The sequence below is a fragment of the Myotis myotis genome, unplaced genomic scaffold (genome assembly GCF_014108235.1).
Source record: "Myotis myotis isolate mMyoMyo1 unplaced genomic scaffold, mMyoMyo1.p scaffold_m19_p_13, whole genome shotgun sequence".
Lineage (NCBI taxonomy): Eukaryota > Metazoa > Chordata > Mammalia > Chiroptera > Vespertilionidae > Myotis > Myotis myotis.
In genome coordinates, this window is record NW_023416317.1 from 36677218 (window position 1) to 36694169 (window position 16952).

The 16952-nt window shown below is 43.0% G+C and overlaps 1 pseudogene; it reads left to right on the forward strand.

The window, feature by feature from the left end:
• The first annotated feature begins 4354 nt into the window (after positions 1-4354).
• LOC118668611 lies at positions 4355-11480 on the forward strand (annotated as a pseudogene).
• The last annotated feature ends 5472 nt before the right edge of the window (positions 11481-16952 follow it).

Below are 16952 nucleotides of genomic sequence, written 5' to 3' on the forward strand. Positions count from 1 at the left end.
GCATCTATCGGTCTCACATAGATATAATGAAAAGAAGAGATGACAACAAGGCAAAACGTTTTTTCATTGTGAAAAGAACGCTTAGGACTTACTCTCTTAACAAATTTCCTGTAAGCCAAATAGCAGTGTTAACTGTGGCCATCCTGTTGTACAGTCCCTCTCTAGTGTTTGCTTATCTTATAACTGGTCATTTGTACCTTTTGACCACCTTCCTTTAATTTTTTTCTCTCCCCACCCACCACCTCTGGGAGCCAAAAGTTTAATCTCATTTTCAATGAGCTCGTTCCTTTCTTTCTTCATTTTTACTCTACATATAAGTGAGATCATATTGTATTTGTCCTTCTCTGCCTGACTTATTTCACTTACAATAAGGCCTTCAAGGTCCATCCATGTTGTTGCCGATGATAGGACTTCCTTGTTTTTTTAAGGCTGAATAATTTTATATTCTCTCTCTCTCTGTACACACACACACCCCGCATCTTCTTTATCTGTTCATCCATGCTCACAGGGGTTTTGATTCCTACACTGGTCCCACCTCTTTCACTGGGGTCAGTGATGACAGTATAATACTATGCTTCCATTCATTCCGAAACCCAAGTCAGCCTACAACCTCTTCTCACCTGCTCTCTACCTTCTAATACTATTACCCTATACGTTATTTTTTTTTATTCTAGTTCCTGTTTACACGAAAACGTTTAACCAGAATTTTCTGAGAATCTGATAATACTGCTTAGAATCTATCCACATACCAGTTTTCTCCTTTAATAGAAAACAAGCCTGATGTTTTTAAAGAAACCCTTTACCCTCATATATACTCCATTCCCTTGCATCTGGAAAGCCTGGCTAGTAGAATTGGTAAGTGTGTACTAACGAGTGGTTGCCCCTCATCCCCCACCCCCTCCGAAGAAAACTGTTATGGTATTGATGGTGCACCTCATAATGAAGGTATCCTCAAAATACAGTCCTGTCCATGCCCTTCTCAGTCTACTAGTCTTTCCAGTAACTTTGAGTTAGGCCACACATGATTTTGAAAAGAATGTCCTTTTAAATTTCTTTCTCCAGCAGCCTGGTGCATGACTGTGCCTGTTGTTATTATTTTAATTTTAGTCACCAGTGCATTCCTAAAGCATTGCAGTTTGATTCTGCCCGCATCATACTTCTGTAGGTATCAAAGGTCATCTGTAGTCTCCTAGTACCCGCAGTCCATGGAAAAGTCTTTGTCATGCATTGCCTCATGCTTGTTGTATCTTTACTGAAACTATTTACCACTCTGCCCTCCTAAAACGTTTTTTCTCTCCTTAGCTTTCCTTAAGGCTATCTTTTGGGAGTTGTTCCATCCACCTTCTTTCACACCTCCCTTTAGGGATCTTCTATCTCCTCCCACCCTTAAACACTACCTCTTTCTGGGGTTCTATGACCTACTGGGTTATTTCAGCCATTCCTTCAGCTACTATTATTATCTATATCTGCACTGTCCAATATTCAACCACTACACATATATTAAATTTTAATTAAATCAATTTAAAATTCAGTACTGGCCACATGGGCTAGTGGTTACTATAGGAGAGTGCACAGATATAGAACAATGTCTTTGTTGCAGAATGTTCTGTTGAACTTCATTGCTCTACATGCTACTGATTCCCTAACTGCACCTGAAATCCAAATTTCCTGCCCAAAGAGAAGTAAGGTGGGAAGGAAGTTCAGCATTCAGTTATTTAGGTGATTTGGCTAACAAGAGACGTTGACCTTTTGAGTTTGGAAGTAGTTGATAGCAGGAGTCCTTAGATCAGTGGTTCTCAACCTTGGCTGCACATTAGAACCACCTGGGAATCTTTCTAAAATCCTGATTTCTGGGCCTCATCTTCTGGAAATTCAGTTTCTTTGTTATGGGGAGGGGCCACAACATTAGTAACAAAGAAACAGAATTTCCAGAGGATGAGGCCCAGAAATCAGGATTTTAAAAAGATTCCCAGGTGATTCTAATGTGCAGCCAAGGTTGAGAACCACTGCCTTAGATTGTTCTCTGCCTGGACATGTACGGTGAATGACAACCATTTGAGCCCCGATTTTTGATAGCATCTAGAATATCTTGCTGGGAGGTGACCCTCTACATTGATTTGAAATCACTGCAACTCTTAGCAGTCTGATAACAATGACCTGCAGCTCAGAGGAGAGAAGCCGTCCATGGGAAACACATTTTAGCATCAGTGGAACATCTCCTTCATGTGCTTGCGCCTGCTGCCTCAACATGCCCTGAAATCCCCCTAAAACTCAACCTGCCATCCCCCTTGTCTCTGTTCATGATTCACCTCCTCCACGTCCCCCAGGCTGTACCTGTAGAGTCAGCCTCAGTTCCTTCCCTTTCCTCCTGCACCACATTTGTTCTCCCTCCAGGTCTTACTGGCTTCATCATTGTCCCTCGAGTCCCTTCTCCCATTCTCAGTCCCTTGGCCACTTTGCAAGGTCAAGCCTTTATGTTAACTCAGCTGGACCACTGTAATAGCTCCATCCTTTTCCTCACCACGCCTCCCACTTCCACTACCTGGACAACAGCTGCAATTATTTCTTCCTTATTTAAAATATTTCCGAGTTCCCAGGAGCTACTCAAACTCCTTAGCCTGGCATTTCTCAATGCCAACACCAAACTCCTTATTATGGAATTCTAGTGACCTCAAATTACTTTTCCTCTCCCATTCATTGCCTTTCCCATCCCACTTCCATCTCTTTCAAACATGGCCCTTCTTCACGGTGCATTATTAAAAGTCATTTTCCCCATGAAGCTTTTTCCTGAGTTTTTAACCTTTCATACTCCAATGGGTTGTGATCTCTGTCCCTTAAGCTATGTCTATGTCAGGAGTCAGTAAACTATGGCTTGCAGGCTAAACCTAGCTCTCCTTTTGTTTTTGAACTGCTTGTGAGCCAAGGATGTTTTATACATTTTTAAATTTTTTAAAAAGCAATAAAAAAGAGGACTATTTTGCAATATGTGAAAATTATATGAAATTCAAATTCCAATGTCCATAAATAAAGTCTTATTGAAAAGCAGCCATGCCCATTGATTTACATATTGATTATGGGTACTTTTAGCTACAATGACAGACTTTAGTGGCAGCAAAAATGACTGTATGGCTTATAAAACCTAATTTATTTACTACTGGCCCTTTCAGGAAAAAATTTGACAACCCTTGATCTATACCCATCTTTACATCTGTCTCTCTATATAGGTTTTGACATACCCATATATCTCTAAATTTTTATCATTGTCATTTGGCTTTGTTTACCTAATAGTTGTTTGTTAACTTGTCTTTCCAACCCCCATACACAATGTAAGCTCCTTGAGAGCATCTGTATTGAATTTTTGTTCACCTTTGTATCCCTTGCTCGCACTGAGCACAAGACCTTGTGCATACAAAGTGCTCACTAAATATTTTTTTCTGAAGGGACATAATTTGGTTTGGTATGCAAAATCACTTCAGGCTTAATTTTGGTGTGAATTATAGCACATTATGATAGAGACCCTTATACTCAAATGCACACAATACACAAAAATATGTATATTTATACCCAAACAAATGTTAATATCTGCATGATATTTAAACACAGAAGTTTGGCCCTAGCCAGTTTGGCTCAGTGGATAGGATATTGGCCTGCAGACTGAAGGGTCCCGGGTTTGATTCTGGTCAAGGGCACATACCTTGGTTGCGGGCTTGATCCCTGGCTCTGGTCAGGGGGGCTTGTGTGGAAGGCAACCAATCCATGTGTCTCTCACATGGGTGTTTTCTCTCCTTTTCTCTCCCTCTCCCTCTCCCTTCCACTCTCTCTAAAAATCTATGGAAAAATATCCTCCCAGTGAGGATTAAAAGACAAACACAAACCCCAAAGAAGCTTGAAAATTCTATAGAGTTAAAATTGACATAATAGCATGGAAATAGATTGAGATGTTTATCACATATGGACACATATTCCAAATATTTTATATTTGAACTGTTTACTCATGCTCCCAATTGAATTATACTATTTTCCTTATCTGACAAATGCTCAATTCTACTGTAAGTGGTGGAAATAATTACTCATTTGGGCTCTCATACTTTCAGCATAGTCAATATTATCAAAGACGATGCTTTTGACTATCAGTTAACACATTTGTTAGAAGAAGCAATAAACAGGCAGCGCACTCAGAGGTCCCAGATCTGTCTCTTGCTTCAACAACTATTGGAACAGACCCAGGGACGCCCCTTCTTCCAGCCTCTGGCCACTCTCCTGTGTCTCTCCAGTCACCACCTTCAGAACCATATCCGGGACCAGCCAACACACTAGTTTTTTTTCTACCTTAACTCGTTCTTGCTGAACAACCATGAGCTCCCAAATTTGTCAGAATTATTCCACCGAGGTGGAGGCTGTGGTCAACCGCTTGGCCAGCCTGCATCTGCGGGCCTCCCACACCTACCTCTCTCTGGGCTACTATTTCGACCCTGACGATGTGGCTCTGGAGGGCGAGGGTCACTTCTTCTGAGAGTTGGCGGAGAAGAAGCACTAGGGCTCCGAGTGTCTCTTAAAGTTGCAAAACAAGCGTGGCGGCCGCATTCTCTTCCAAGACATGCAGAAACCTTCCCAAGATGACTGGGGCAAAACTCAGATCGCATGGAAGCCGCCCTGGCCTTAGAGAAGCACCTGAACCAGGCCCTTTTGGAGCTGCGGGCCCTGGGTTCTGCCTGCGCAGACCCTCATCTCTGCAACCTCCTGGAGAACCACTTCCGGGGTGAGCAGGTGAAACTCATCAAGAAGATGGGCCACCCCTGGCTCACCTCCGCAGGCTGCCGGCCCCAGGCTGGGCTGGGCGAGTATCTCTTCCAAAGGCTCACCTTGAAGCATGACTTAGGAGCCTTTGGAGCCCAGAGGCCTTTCAGAGGCCCCTCTGCATCCCCCTGGTGTATCTGGCTTTTACCTGACCTTCTTCCCGAAACTACTAGCCATTCTTTTAACCACCCTGGAGCCCTCTCTCATGCATTGGACCAAATAAAACAATAAAGCTTTTTTCAGGGAAAAAAAAGCAGCAGCAGCAGCAATAAACAAACAGCAAAGTGTGCTGGTTGAAGGATGGCTGCCCACAGGACACTTTTTTACAGTCCAGAGAAGTGTCAGCTTTCTACCTCTTGTAGAGCATGTGCTTTGACTTCTGCCACGCTGGCAAAAATGCAGCTCAGTAAATTCTTTGGGGCTCTTTTGGCCAAACTGTAAGTATTTTTTAGGAAGCCTGGCAGGAGTTAGAGCATCAGTACATGGAACACAGCCACCCTGGTTGACACCCTGAAAACTGGGGCCTGCATCCTTGACCCCAAGAGAACTGTGGTCTCATCTCTGGAAAGCCTTGTAAAAGTGGAGAAAGAAAGAGGCAAAGGAGGGAGGGAGTTATAGTCAGAATTCGCTAATTTGTGGGCACCTTGTTAAGGACTGGAGAAGTTTGTCTTGCTAAATATAAAGTATTTTGGACAGTGTTGGACTTGAAAGGGTTTAGTTGGGAAATAGCCTAAGTTGTCTGTGGCTTTTGCTCTCAGCTTTTGTTTCCTGCAGAGGCCACAGGATGAATGGTCAGTCGCATGCATTAGCCAGATTTTGACCCCCACTTGTGCCAGGGTCAGACTTTGTTCTTGGACATCACCCTCCACTTCTATCAGTCTGTAGGGTGCAGATGGCATCGGCTGTGGATGGCATGCGCTTCCCCAGGTTGGTGGGAATTCCACCCTTTTTCATCTACCTCTACTCCTGAGAATGTATTGAAACCCAAGGAAGTAGAAGAGACATTATTAAAGGATAACTTTGAATTCACAAAGCATTTTTTAATTTTAATTTAGTATTACTTGCAATAAAAATGTTGACATTTCATAACTGATCTCACATCTATATCTGCCTAGGCAATGTAGTTGAGATTTGCTGATCTATAAAATCAATTTAATCTTAGTATCTCAATTATCAATAGCTTTTAAAAATATTTTGATTATACTAATAATACTTGATTACCCCCAGAGAAAATGAAAATAAATGAAAAGCACTTGCACATAATTTTAGTAGCCAAAGAAAATCAGGATTAAAATAATGAGAATAAAAAATGATTTTTTAAAAATCAAAGCTCCAAGTATGGGTAAAAATTTGAGCAAAAATTGGATTATTGGATTCTATTATGCATATGGCTCTGTATCTTTTTATTTAATACTATACCTTAAACACATTTCCATGGAATGTGTTTTGGAATTTAATTTAATACACATTTAAATTCCAATTTTGCCCAACTACAAGTGTTCAGATATATGGATATACCACAGGTTGTTTAGCTAATTTCTTCTTATTGCACATTACAGTTATTGCCCATTCTGCTACAAACAAAGCTATGATAAACATTGCACATCATTTTCACACTTATTCAGACTATTTCCTTAGGATAAGTTCCTAGGAATGAATCTACTGATTGAAATAGTAGGTGAAATCCCCAGGCATTTGATATTATTGTCATATTGTCTTCCAGAAAATATGTATCTATTTATACACCCAACAGCACTGAGAGCCCTACTCCCTTCCTCCACCCCTGCCCAGATATTATCATTGTAATTTTTTTCTAGTTTGAAAAAGAAAGGGATATCATTTCACTGTTATTGTCTTTCACATTTCTAATATTATTCATGAGGTTAATTTGTGTGCGTGTTAGTGACAATTTTTTGGGGGGGGAATAGTTGTTAAAAGTATATGTATGTAGGCTATGGAATTAGAATTTACATTTCTGGTTGTAGTATCTATTAATTCTGTGACCTTTGGCAAGTTACTCACACACTCTATATTTCAGCTTTTTCCTTTATAAAGTCGGAAAACCAATAGTGCCTTCTGCACCAGCATGCTGGGAGAAATAAATGAGGTATTTTATATAAAATACCTTATCATTGTTCATGGAAAATATTAAGCACTGGTGAAATATTAGAGGTTGCTAGAGAGATTTTCTAAGCAATCATAGCATCTACTTGCATCTTCCTAGGTTATGTTGGTATGGCAAGGAGTCCAGGGCTGTATTTAAGGACTGGCTTGGCTTAGTTTGATCATGAATCCAGAGATGTTTAAGAAGTTCAAGTGTGAGTACAACTACAAACTGGCCTCAGAACCACACCAGAGTCCCAGCAGAACCCTGGAATGGGGGAGTCCCAGGGCCCTTTCCTATTGTATGTCAGAGATTAGATAGGAATTTCCTTAGAACCTATGTATGGCTTGCTTCCATGGGTTCCTGCTACACTTGCCCATACCTGAATTGTACCCTACTGTTTAGGAAAGGAACCCTGGCCAAGGAGGAAATTGCATCAGAAGGAGACAATCACACTGAGAAAGCCAGAAGTCCATTAGGAGGGTAGAAGTCTGTGGGCTTGGGGGCAAAGAGACTGCATGAAGCCCTAGCCTTTCCCGCCGCAGAGCCCATGTGGCCATGGATATTTTAAAGACATTTCTTAATCCTGTGAGAACTTTTCATCCATCTGTGTGATTTTTAACTTAAGTGACCAGCTGCTTTAAAATAGACGAAGCATCTGACACGGGCATTTAGTACAGCTTGAGAAGCAGAAATGAACTTATTCACTTAAACCTGCATGTCTGCCATTCCTGCACTGTTTACCCCTGGCTTATCTCTCACCAAAGCATCTGATGTTAGTAGGAAAGATTCCTTCCGCTCCGAATGAACAGCGCCTTTTCCTCCCTGAGCTGGTTTCTTGGGGCTGCTTGTGGTGGCCTTTATTCTGCCATTTACATCTGGCTTGGTTTTCACTAGGCCGGCAGGAGAGTAAGAGAGCAAGAAGTTTCAAAGCAAATGCACCATGTCTCGCAACGCAGGTGAGAGAGGACATCAAGATGTTTGAACATAGCTTTTGCTCCATTTTCTGCCCCCCCCCCCCCCCACTGCACCCCCCACCAATGCAATCAAACAGCCAGCCAGCCTACTTAAGTAATGAGTCATTTTGGAGATTCAGGAACACTTCATACTGGATCAGGTTATTTAGCACAGGTGTTTTAATAATTGTAATATATTGAAAACCTCACACTGCTGCGAGGCCCTCAGACTCACAGTGGTTGCCTCCTGCTTGGGCCCACTTCTGCCCTTGAAGACAAGGGGAGTTGTGAGCCTGCCTCGATTCCGATTCCAAAGCGGTGCCTCAGACTGAAATGGGAGAGCGTCTGAGTGCTGGCAGCCGCTCCACCTTTGTCTGGGTTGAGTTTGAAGCCTGTGCTTTCTGGAGGCAGTTCTCTGTTTCTGCATTTACAATTAGCACGCTGCAAAGAGGGATGAAGGGAGGACTGTGCACGGTGTGGGAATCCGAGAGACCCCCCCGCATGCTACTCATTGCATTTTTTCCCAAGGAATCTCAGGAACACATAAAGCACAGGTGGCAATGTGACGGAGGGGAGGGTGAGTGTAAGGGGGGTGATAATTGATGGGGGCCCGGAGTCCAGACCGCAGCTGTCCCCAGGTGCGCCCAACTGCATCTGTTCTTCTGCGAGGTACCACGCAGTCGCAGGTTTTGGATTATTTAAGCGGGGTGGGGGGGGGGGGGGGGAGGGGGGACGTATCAGGGAAGTTAACGAGGCTCTTGGAGAAAGGTGAGGAGGTGCGATTGCCACATCGGAGGATAGAAGCGCTCAGGAAGGGAATAAATTGGATCAGGGGGGTTGGCACCCAGTATCAGAGACGCCTCCCTTCTTATCACCTGTGAACTCCGTGGTTCTGAGAAAGGTGTGCAGGTGGAGGTGGAGAACTTGGCTCCACACCGCTCCGCCCTTTCCAGCAAGCGTTGTATTGTATCATGCACCAAAGTGTGTGAACCTGAAGGGGAATGATACAACTACGATGAGGTTGTACACCTTCTGTCTCTTTTCTCTTTCATCTTTATTGGAAGGAAAGAGAACGATCAGCAGCTACCAGGAATGTTATTCCAAGCCAGGGTTCCCCCCAACTCTCCCTGATGCAATGACGTTGGTGAAGGCAATAAACTCATTTACTGGATGTGATACTTAATGCAGGCCTGAGACTGGAGTCCCCCTGTCTGTCCTCAGTCAGTGGGGAGGAAGGCCAAATTGACAACATTGGGATGATGGGAAAGCCAGGCTATTTGTCATCCACAATTCAGATCAGTGATGTGTTTGGAGATCTCTCCTGACATAGTTTACATTGAAAAAGTCTTGAAACATCTTCACAAAGTACCACTAAAATCTGACAGGCTTTTTCTATCTTTTCTTTTCCTTTTTTTTAAATAACTTTTTCAATGTGGTGTTCAGGGCTTAACCTGTTTTGATTGATGGGAATATAAAGACACTGTAAGAGTACCAGGTCAGGTCACAGTATAATTGGAAGGTTTCTTACTGTCTCATGGTGATACTTCCTACATTAATTTCCTCCGTGGAGTGAGCGGCTAGCAGGTAGCCATTCAGAGGAGGTGGTGCTGAGCAGAGGCATGGCAAATGCCTGTAAAGAGTCTGCCCCGTGCCTCGAAGGTATTTGATGAAAGATGAAGTGTCCTGGATGCTAAACAAATGACTACAAGGGCAAATCCCCCATAAGGAATTCTGATAACTGCTTACTACAATATTTGGGCTTGAGTGACTTTTATTCTTCTACATTATCAAACATATCAATTGGTATATTTAGTATATCCAACATATATGTTTTTAACTGTATAGAGAAACATATAAGGTTTTTATTTCAAGAGGAATGAGCACAGAGCATGTAAAATCATTCAATGCAATGCTTTGAAATAAACAGATTTATTTTAGGTAAAGAAACAACTTTTTTTTTAGTGATAAAACCCAAACAATTTTTAACATTCGGTATCAATGTTTAAAATTTTTTTTTTTAAAAATTGAATTTTAGGGAGAGAGGAAAGGAGAGGGAGAGAGAAACATCAATTAGCTGCCTCCCACATATCCCCAACGGGGACCGAACCCACAACTCAGGCATGTACCCTGAAAGGGAATCCAACCAGCAACCTTTTGAGGCATGGGATGATGCCCACGCACCTGAGCAACATTGGCTAGGGCAAAGGTGTTCTTGATTGACTCTTTGTTAAAGTCATTGAGTCCATTGAGAGCATGTTTTTGGCTGCAAGTAACAGAATATGCTATTACAAGTGCATTAAACAATAAGAATTTCGCTCACAGTAAAGGAGCATTGGACGTAGAAAATTCCAGGATCTGTTACTTCAGTAGCCCAGAGATGATACTAATGTGTCCATTGTCCCATCCTCAGTTTGCTTGTATTTTCCCTCAGTTTATCTCCTCATGGAAAGAGGATGGTCTCTGTGGTCCTACATGTCATGTCCTCACACAACCATAGGGAGAGATAGAAAACAAATTCTCCTTTGGTGTCTCCTTATTACAAGAAGGATTTTTTTTTTTTTTCAGAAGCTCTTTAGCAAACTTCCCATTCAGTCTCATTGGCCTGGCCTGTATCACATATCATTGCCTTAGCCAATCAGCTATAAGAGAAATGAAATTACTAAGCACAGCTTAGATTAATCGAGACGTTGTGCATATTAAATTTTGGCACAATTGGTTTCATGCTGGTGACATTTCTACATGCAAAATCCACTTTTCCTGGTCCTCTGAGGATAGGATCACAGTGCAAAGTGAAGAGTTAATGTCCCTACAAGCAGCTCTCAACAGGCACCGGAGAAGTAGGCACAAACATGTGCCCGTCAGTGGGAGGACTCTTGTGTGTCGTACACTCTCTCCTACAATTCTCCAGGGGCACTGCGTCTCCATTGTCCACAGTGATGAACTGCTTAATCAATGCACACTTTACTGGCTTTTTCTCCTCTTTGCCTTACTTCCCATTCCCTTCTCAACATTTCCTGGGATCGTGTTCCCTATATTTCTCACACACTCACATCCTTATGTTAGCATCTGCTTCTGGGGCAACCACATCCAGACAGACACTAAAGGGTATGAAGTCTACCAGGATTAATTTTTAAAAACCTCACTCTCAAATGCACTTGGGTTGATGTTGTATCCCTCTTGAGGACCATGTTCAAGGAGTATAACTCAGAGGAGTATACTTTCTCTATGCTAGTTTCAGTAAAGGGCATGAGATATTTTGGAGAAAAAAAAAAAAAGAAAAAGTGGAAAAACAAAAACAAAAACAAAAAAAAGACCCCCAAAAACAAAAGATGACAATGTGAATGTGACTGTTTCCAAAAATACTACCTTGGGTTTTTGGTGACATTTTCTCCCTTGTTTATAAGACATATTCCTACAATATAAATGTACAGGAGGTTTTCTTTAAAAAATTTTGACTTTCTTCTGTACTGCTTCTGTTGTTGACAGCAACTCCAACTGCCTCTTGTCTGGTACTGAAGTTCATACAACAGACTATGAGCCAAAGTTAGTGATTTGCTGTTTTGAAAGAATCTCCCAAAATACACTTGTTTGTAATACGTCTTGCTTTTGTGTCTCAGGTGTAAAATAATTGGCATTTTGTGCCCAATTTGCCTCTTGCACACGCTATGTGATGTGCCGTGGGGCTGCAGTGTCTTGGTGGGAGTCACATTCAGAGAAGTGGTCCAAGGCAGCACCAGGACCCCGTCCCGCCCGGAGCACTGCACTCCCCGCCTCTGTGTCCATCCAGGTCGCTATGAAAATGCCAAATTCCTTCTGGGGTAGCCTGACTCCATTTTAAAGCTAACGATTCGTAAAGGCTGTATGATCTTCTCTGACAGTAACCTCAACTGCGTTTCCCCTTGGCAAGTGACATTCTTAAAGAATCCCAAGTGGTGTAAATAAAGTCAGCCTAACTCTGTGGCTCCCTTTTATGGTATAAGTCGGAGCCCAAAGCAGTTTATTTTGACACTCTCGGTTTTCCAGGTGCCCCTGTTATGGACTCCATCCCTGGGCATCCCCTTATTCCTGGCCACGGGAAGGAACTGCCCACCGAAGGGTTCGCTGAAACCACCCAGTCTCAAATACCCAAGCCTCTGGCTTGTGAAAAGTCCAGCCCCTCCTTTGGGAGCTTCAATGGTCATCCTTGTGTCAGGGGTGGAATTCTTAATTCCTCTGAATCTGTTCATTTCAGTGGCCTCCCTGGTCCTCCTGCTGTTGTGCACTCAATTCATGCAGACAGTGGTCTCGGCCTCTATCCTTGGCTCTAAGACTCCCTGTGCCCAGTCCAAATCCAATTCCTTAACATACTCCTTTGCTGCGTGTGGCTGACTTTACTGATGGTTCAGGGCAATCCAGGGCATTTACATCACAGAAAACACAGCGCTTTATATTAGCATTTTAGACATCCTTCTCCAAAAGTGTAATTCAGACAATCCTTCCCAGGGTAGGTCACCCATCACACCTCCCTGTTAGGTGCTTTGTAATCACTGTTGGTTGTTCCTCTTTTCCTTTCTTATCAGTCTCAGCAAACAAGCTCGCTTTTATTTCATTGAGAAACTCAGCTGCATTTTTCGTCCTCTCTTTTTTCCTTGGAGTCTATCTTTTTACACCTAAATAGCCCATTAAGAGATTTGCTAAGCAGAGACAGTTTCCTCCCCAAGAGGAATGTTAATGCCAATTCTTAAGATAATTGGTTTTTCTTTCCCCCTGCTATGTGCACTCTCTCAAGAGCTTTGAAACTGGTCTTCTCACCCAGCTGGTGTGGCTCAGTGGTTGAGTGTCGACCTATGAACCAGGAGGTCACTGTTCCATTCCCAGTCAGGGCACAAGCCTGGGTTGTGGGTTCCATCCTCTCTAGGGGATATGCAGGAGGCAGCCAATCAATGATTCCCATCATTGACATTTCTATCTCTCCCTCTCCCTTCATCTCAAAAATAAAAATACACATGTATTAAAAAATAAATAAAAGAAAAAGACACTGGTCTTCTCATGTGCTGTCCTGCTGCAACCCAGTCTCTGTATGTTTCTAAAATGTAAACTTGACCTTGTCACTGATCCTGTGTTTCTCGTTACTCTAACGCTCAAAGCTTCCTTCATGGTGCCCTCTGTGAGAGAGGAACAGCAACTGAGGCAGGAACTTCTCCCAGAACCACCTCCCTAATGAGGAAAAGCCTTAATCTGTGGTAAGATCACAACAATTGGTGTCTTAGTGGGTAGAACAAGTGGTGAAAACTCATTGCAACTGAGGGCAGAGAATATGAAACAAACAAACAAACAAACAAACAAAACACCCTCTACCTCTGGGCAGGGGCATGTGTTCCAGGAATGCACGCTAGGCCCAGCATACGCAGCCACCAGACCCAGAGACACTGGCCTGCCTAGAATTGAGGGTTAACCAGAGCATCAGAAAATGCTCCGCCCTTTCCACTCTCACCATCAGGCTAACAAATGTCAAGTAATCATAACAGTGAGATAAACCAGGGAGAGCTGCAAGACAGATTCTCTTTGGAGAGCAGCACAAAGGGAAAACCCCAATCTAAGAGGGACGTGGACCTTGAGGAAACTCCTGGCAAGCCAGCCTCAGAGGGAAGAGGAGGCATTACTAGCAGCATTTGAAGCCTGAGGTACAATGAGAGTAACCATAGGAACAATGAACACTGCACCCAGCCTACTCCTGAGTAGGTCCCACAAACCTCCAACAGCAAAGGCCTAGCAGAAGCAATAATGTGCTCATCTCCAAGCATCAAAAATATTTACCCTGGTATTTACTGTTTTATAAAAATGAGTAACTTTCGACAAAAATTATGAGACATATGCAAAGACAAGTAAAACACACTCAGAGGAGACAAGGCAATCATGAGAACCTGACTCAGATATGCCACAGACAGTGAGCTATTGGCAAAAAGAGGAACATATAGACCAGGGAACTAAAAGTGAAGCTCAGAGATAAACTCACATGAACATGATCAACCTATTTTTGGATAAAAATGCAAAGGCAATTTAATGAAAAGAAGATAGCCTTTTCATCAAATGGCAAGGAAAAACTTGATATCCACAAAAAGAGCTTGACACATACCTCAAACGTTATACAAAAATAACTAAAAATGGATCATTGACTTAAATATAAAACATAAAATTATAAAATTTCTAGAAGAACATTAATGTGACTTTGGGTTTGGTGAAGAGTTTTTAGTTATGAAATCAAAAGTATAATCTAAAAAAGAAAAAAATGGATAAACTGAGGTTTATCTAAAATATAAACATTTACTCAGTGAAAGATAATGTTAAGAGGATGAAAAGAAAGGCCTTAGAATGCAGTGAACTATTTTCAAAATACATATCTTATAAGACACTTGTATCCTGAATACATAAAGAGATCTTGAAACTCAACAATAGAAAATCAAACAGCCCATTTTTAAAAAAATGGGCAAAGTTCTAAACTAACATTTTACCAAAGAGGATACACAGAGAACAAATGAGCACGTGCTACGTTTCAACATCATTAGTTTTTAAGGAAATGCAAGTTAGGATCACACTGGGATACCATTACATTGGAAAAGCTGAACCAAAACAGAACCGACAATTGCAAATGCTGCTGCTGATGGATGCAGAGCAACCGGACACTAGCTCTAATGGAATGCAAAATGGTACAGCCACGTTGGGAAAGAGTTTGGCAGTTTCTTATAAAGTTAAACATTCGTCTGTCGTATGACTTAGCCATCCCACTTTAGGTATGTAACCAAGTGAACTGGATGAAGACTTACTACCACATGAAAACATTTGTGTGAATGTTTAGAAAAGCTTTCTACACAATCGCTGAAAGCTGGAAACAGCCCAGGTGTCCTTCAACAGAAGAATGAATGAACAAGCGGTAGCGTGTCCGTAAGATAAAATACTACTTAGCAATGAAAAGAAATAAACTACCAATTCATGCAAGAACATACATGGATTTGAAACAGTTTCTTAAGTGAAAGAAGCCAGCGATAGACGTCTATATGTTGTGCAATGCCATTTGTATGACATTCCCGGAAAGGAAAAACTATAGAAATGGAAAGCGGATCCGTAGTGGAGGAGTGAGGGAGGGACTGACTGCAAAGGAGAAGCGCAGCCGAATTTTGAGGTTCATTTCTAAGTGGTATTGTGATGGTAGATGTATGATTCCCTATGCATTTGCCAAAATCCACAGGACTGTATAACACAAAAATTACATTTGATTCATGCAAATTTAAAAAAAATAACCAGGGTGTCAGTGGAAGCCAAGAAGCAACAGACTGGGACAAACAAATGTCTGATATGATTATGAAAAGTGGTGAGCATGAAAAGATCTGATCTATGTAACTTTGGAAGACAGTATTTTAACTATCCTATATAATAAAAGCCTAATATGCAAATCAACCGAATGGCAGAATGACCGGTTGCTATGATGCACACTGACCACCAGGGGGCAGACGCTCAATGCAGCAGCTGCTGCCTGGTGGTCAGTGTGCTCCCACAGGGGAAGTGTACGCTCAGCCAGAAGCTGGGCTCACGGCTGGCGAGCGCAGCGGCGGTGGTGGGAGCCTTTCCTGCCTCCGTGGCAGGGCTAAGTATGTCCAACTGCCGGCTTAGGCCCACTCCCCAGGGCTTGCAGACTGCAAGAGGGTGCAGGCCGGCCTGAGGGACCCCCTGAGTGCACGAATGTCATGCACCAGGTCTCTAGTATGTTATAAGCCTAAAGACAAAAGCTGGAGAGATTTGAAGATGGCAGCATAGGTAAATGCCAGTACTTGATGCCTCCCACAACCACATCAAAATTACAAACAAAATATTGAGCAACCATCATCCAGAACTGCTGGAAAGCTGGCTGAATAGAAATCCTACAACTAGAGAAACAAAGAAGAAGGCACACTGAGACTGGTCGGAGGTGCGGAAGCATGGAACCAGCTGGTCCTGCACCCACGTGTGCTGCTTTTTTAATTGGGAAGGAGATCATCTCTGTGGAGGCCGCCTGGAGGAACAAGGGGTTCCAGCCTCACACCAGCCCCCCACCGCAGAGCCCCAGAGCTGGGAAGAGAAGTCCCTGGGAGCAGTAAGAACTATGGGCTGTAAAAACCAGTGCTCACTAGGGCTCAGTGACACAGAGGTTGCTGGAGACCCAGCTGTTCCTCTTTGAAGGCCGGCACCATGAACTGAACTTACACGCTCCCACTTCCTCTGAGCTCCATCACCAGGGCAAGGCTCTGGGGGACACAGACACATACCAGGAGGAACTGGATTGTCTGGCATCAGGGCAGGAACTCTGGGGCGGCTTTTTCCCAGATGGAGGTGCTTGCAGGGATCATTGTTCCAGTCCATGGTTGCAGGACTGACTGGCAGCCATTTATTTCTGTTTGCTCCACCCTGGTGATTCCCTAAGACTCCGCCTCATCCAATTTACAACCCCACCCAAGCTGTGTGCAGAGGCTTTTAAAAATAAATGACCTGTCCTTGAAAATCTCAGACAAGCTGCAGCTGGGTCAGGGAGCCCCAAACCCATTAATAAAAGGCCCAAGACCCGGCACCAGCACCAGCCTTCCTTACTTCATAGCTGGGCCTCATCTGGGCACTTCCAAACCTGAGACAAAGAGGATGAGTCTGCAGACCTCTCTGTAGCTCCTGCTGAGTGGCCACAGGCAGTGGCTGACTTTGCACCTCCCTGGAGACCTAAGAACCAGTGAACCCAGTGGTCAGTGTGAGACCATACCACATTACAACTCTTCACACCCATAAGCGACACACTCAAGGGGCAGACTCAGCGAGCACCAAAGCCACACTGAAGCAAGTCCTTTTCCATAGGGGTGTCTCCTGCACAGAAGCTCTCCCACTGTAGGTGCAGCTGGTCCTCACAGCTTTATGTATTTAAAAAAAACATATAAAAAAGACCAAAGCTGTACAGAAACTATTTACTCCAGTTGATAACTTTGTTCTTCACAGTGGTAGGAGCTAGCAATTCTGAAACTACTTTACATGTATACTAGGATTAAACAAATAAATACACATATTACAAAAAACAAGTGACAGAGTTTTCATTGCCAGAG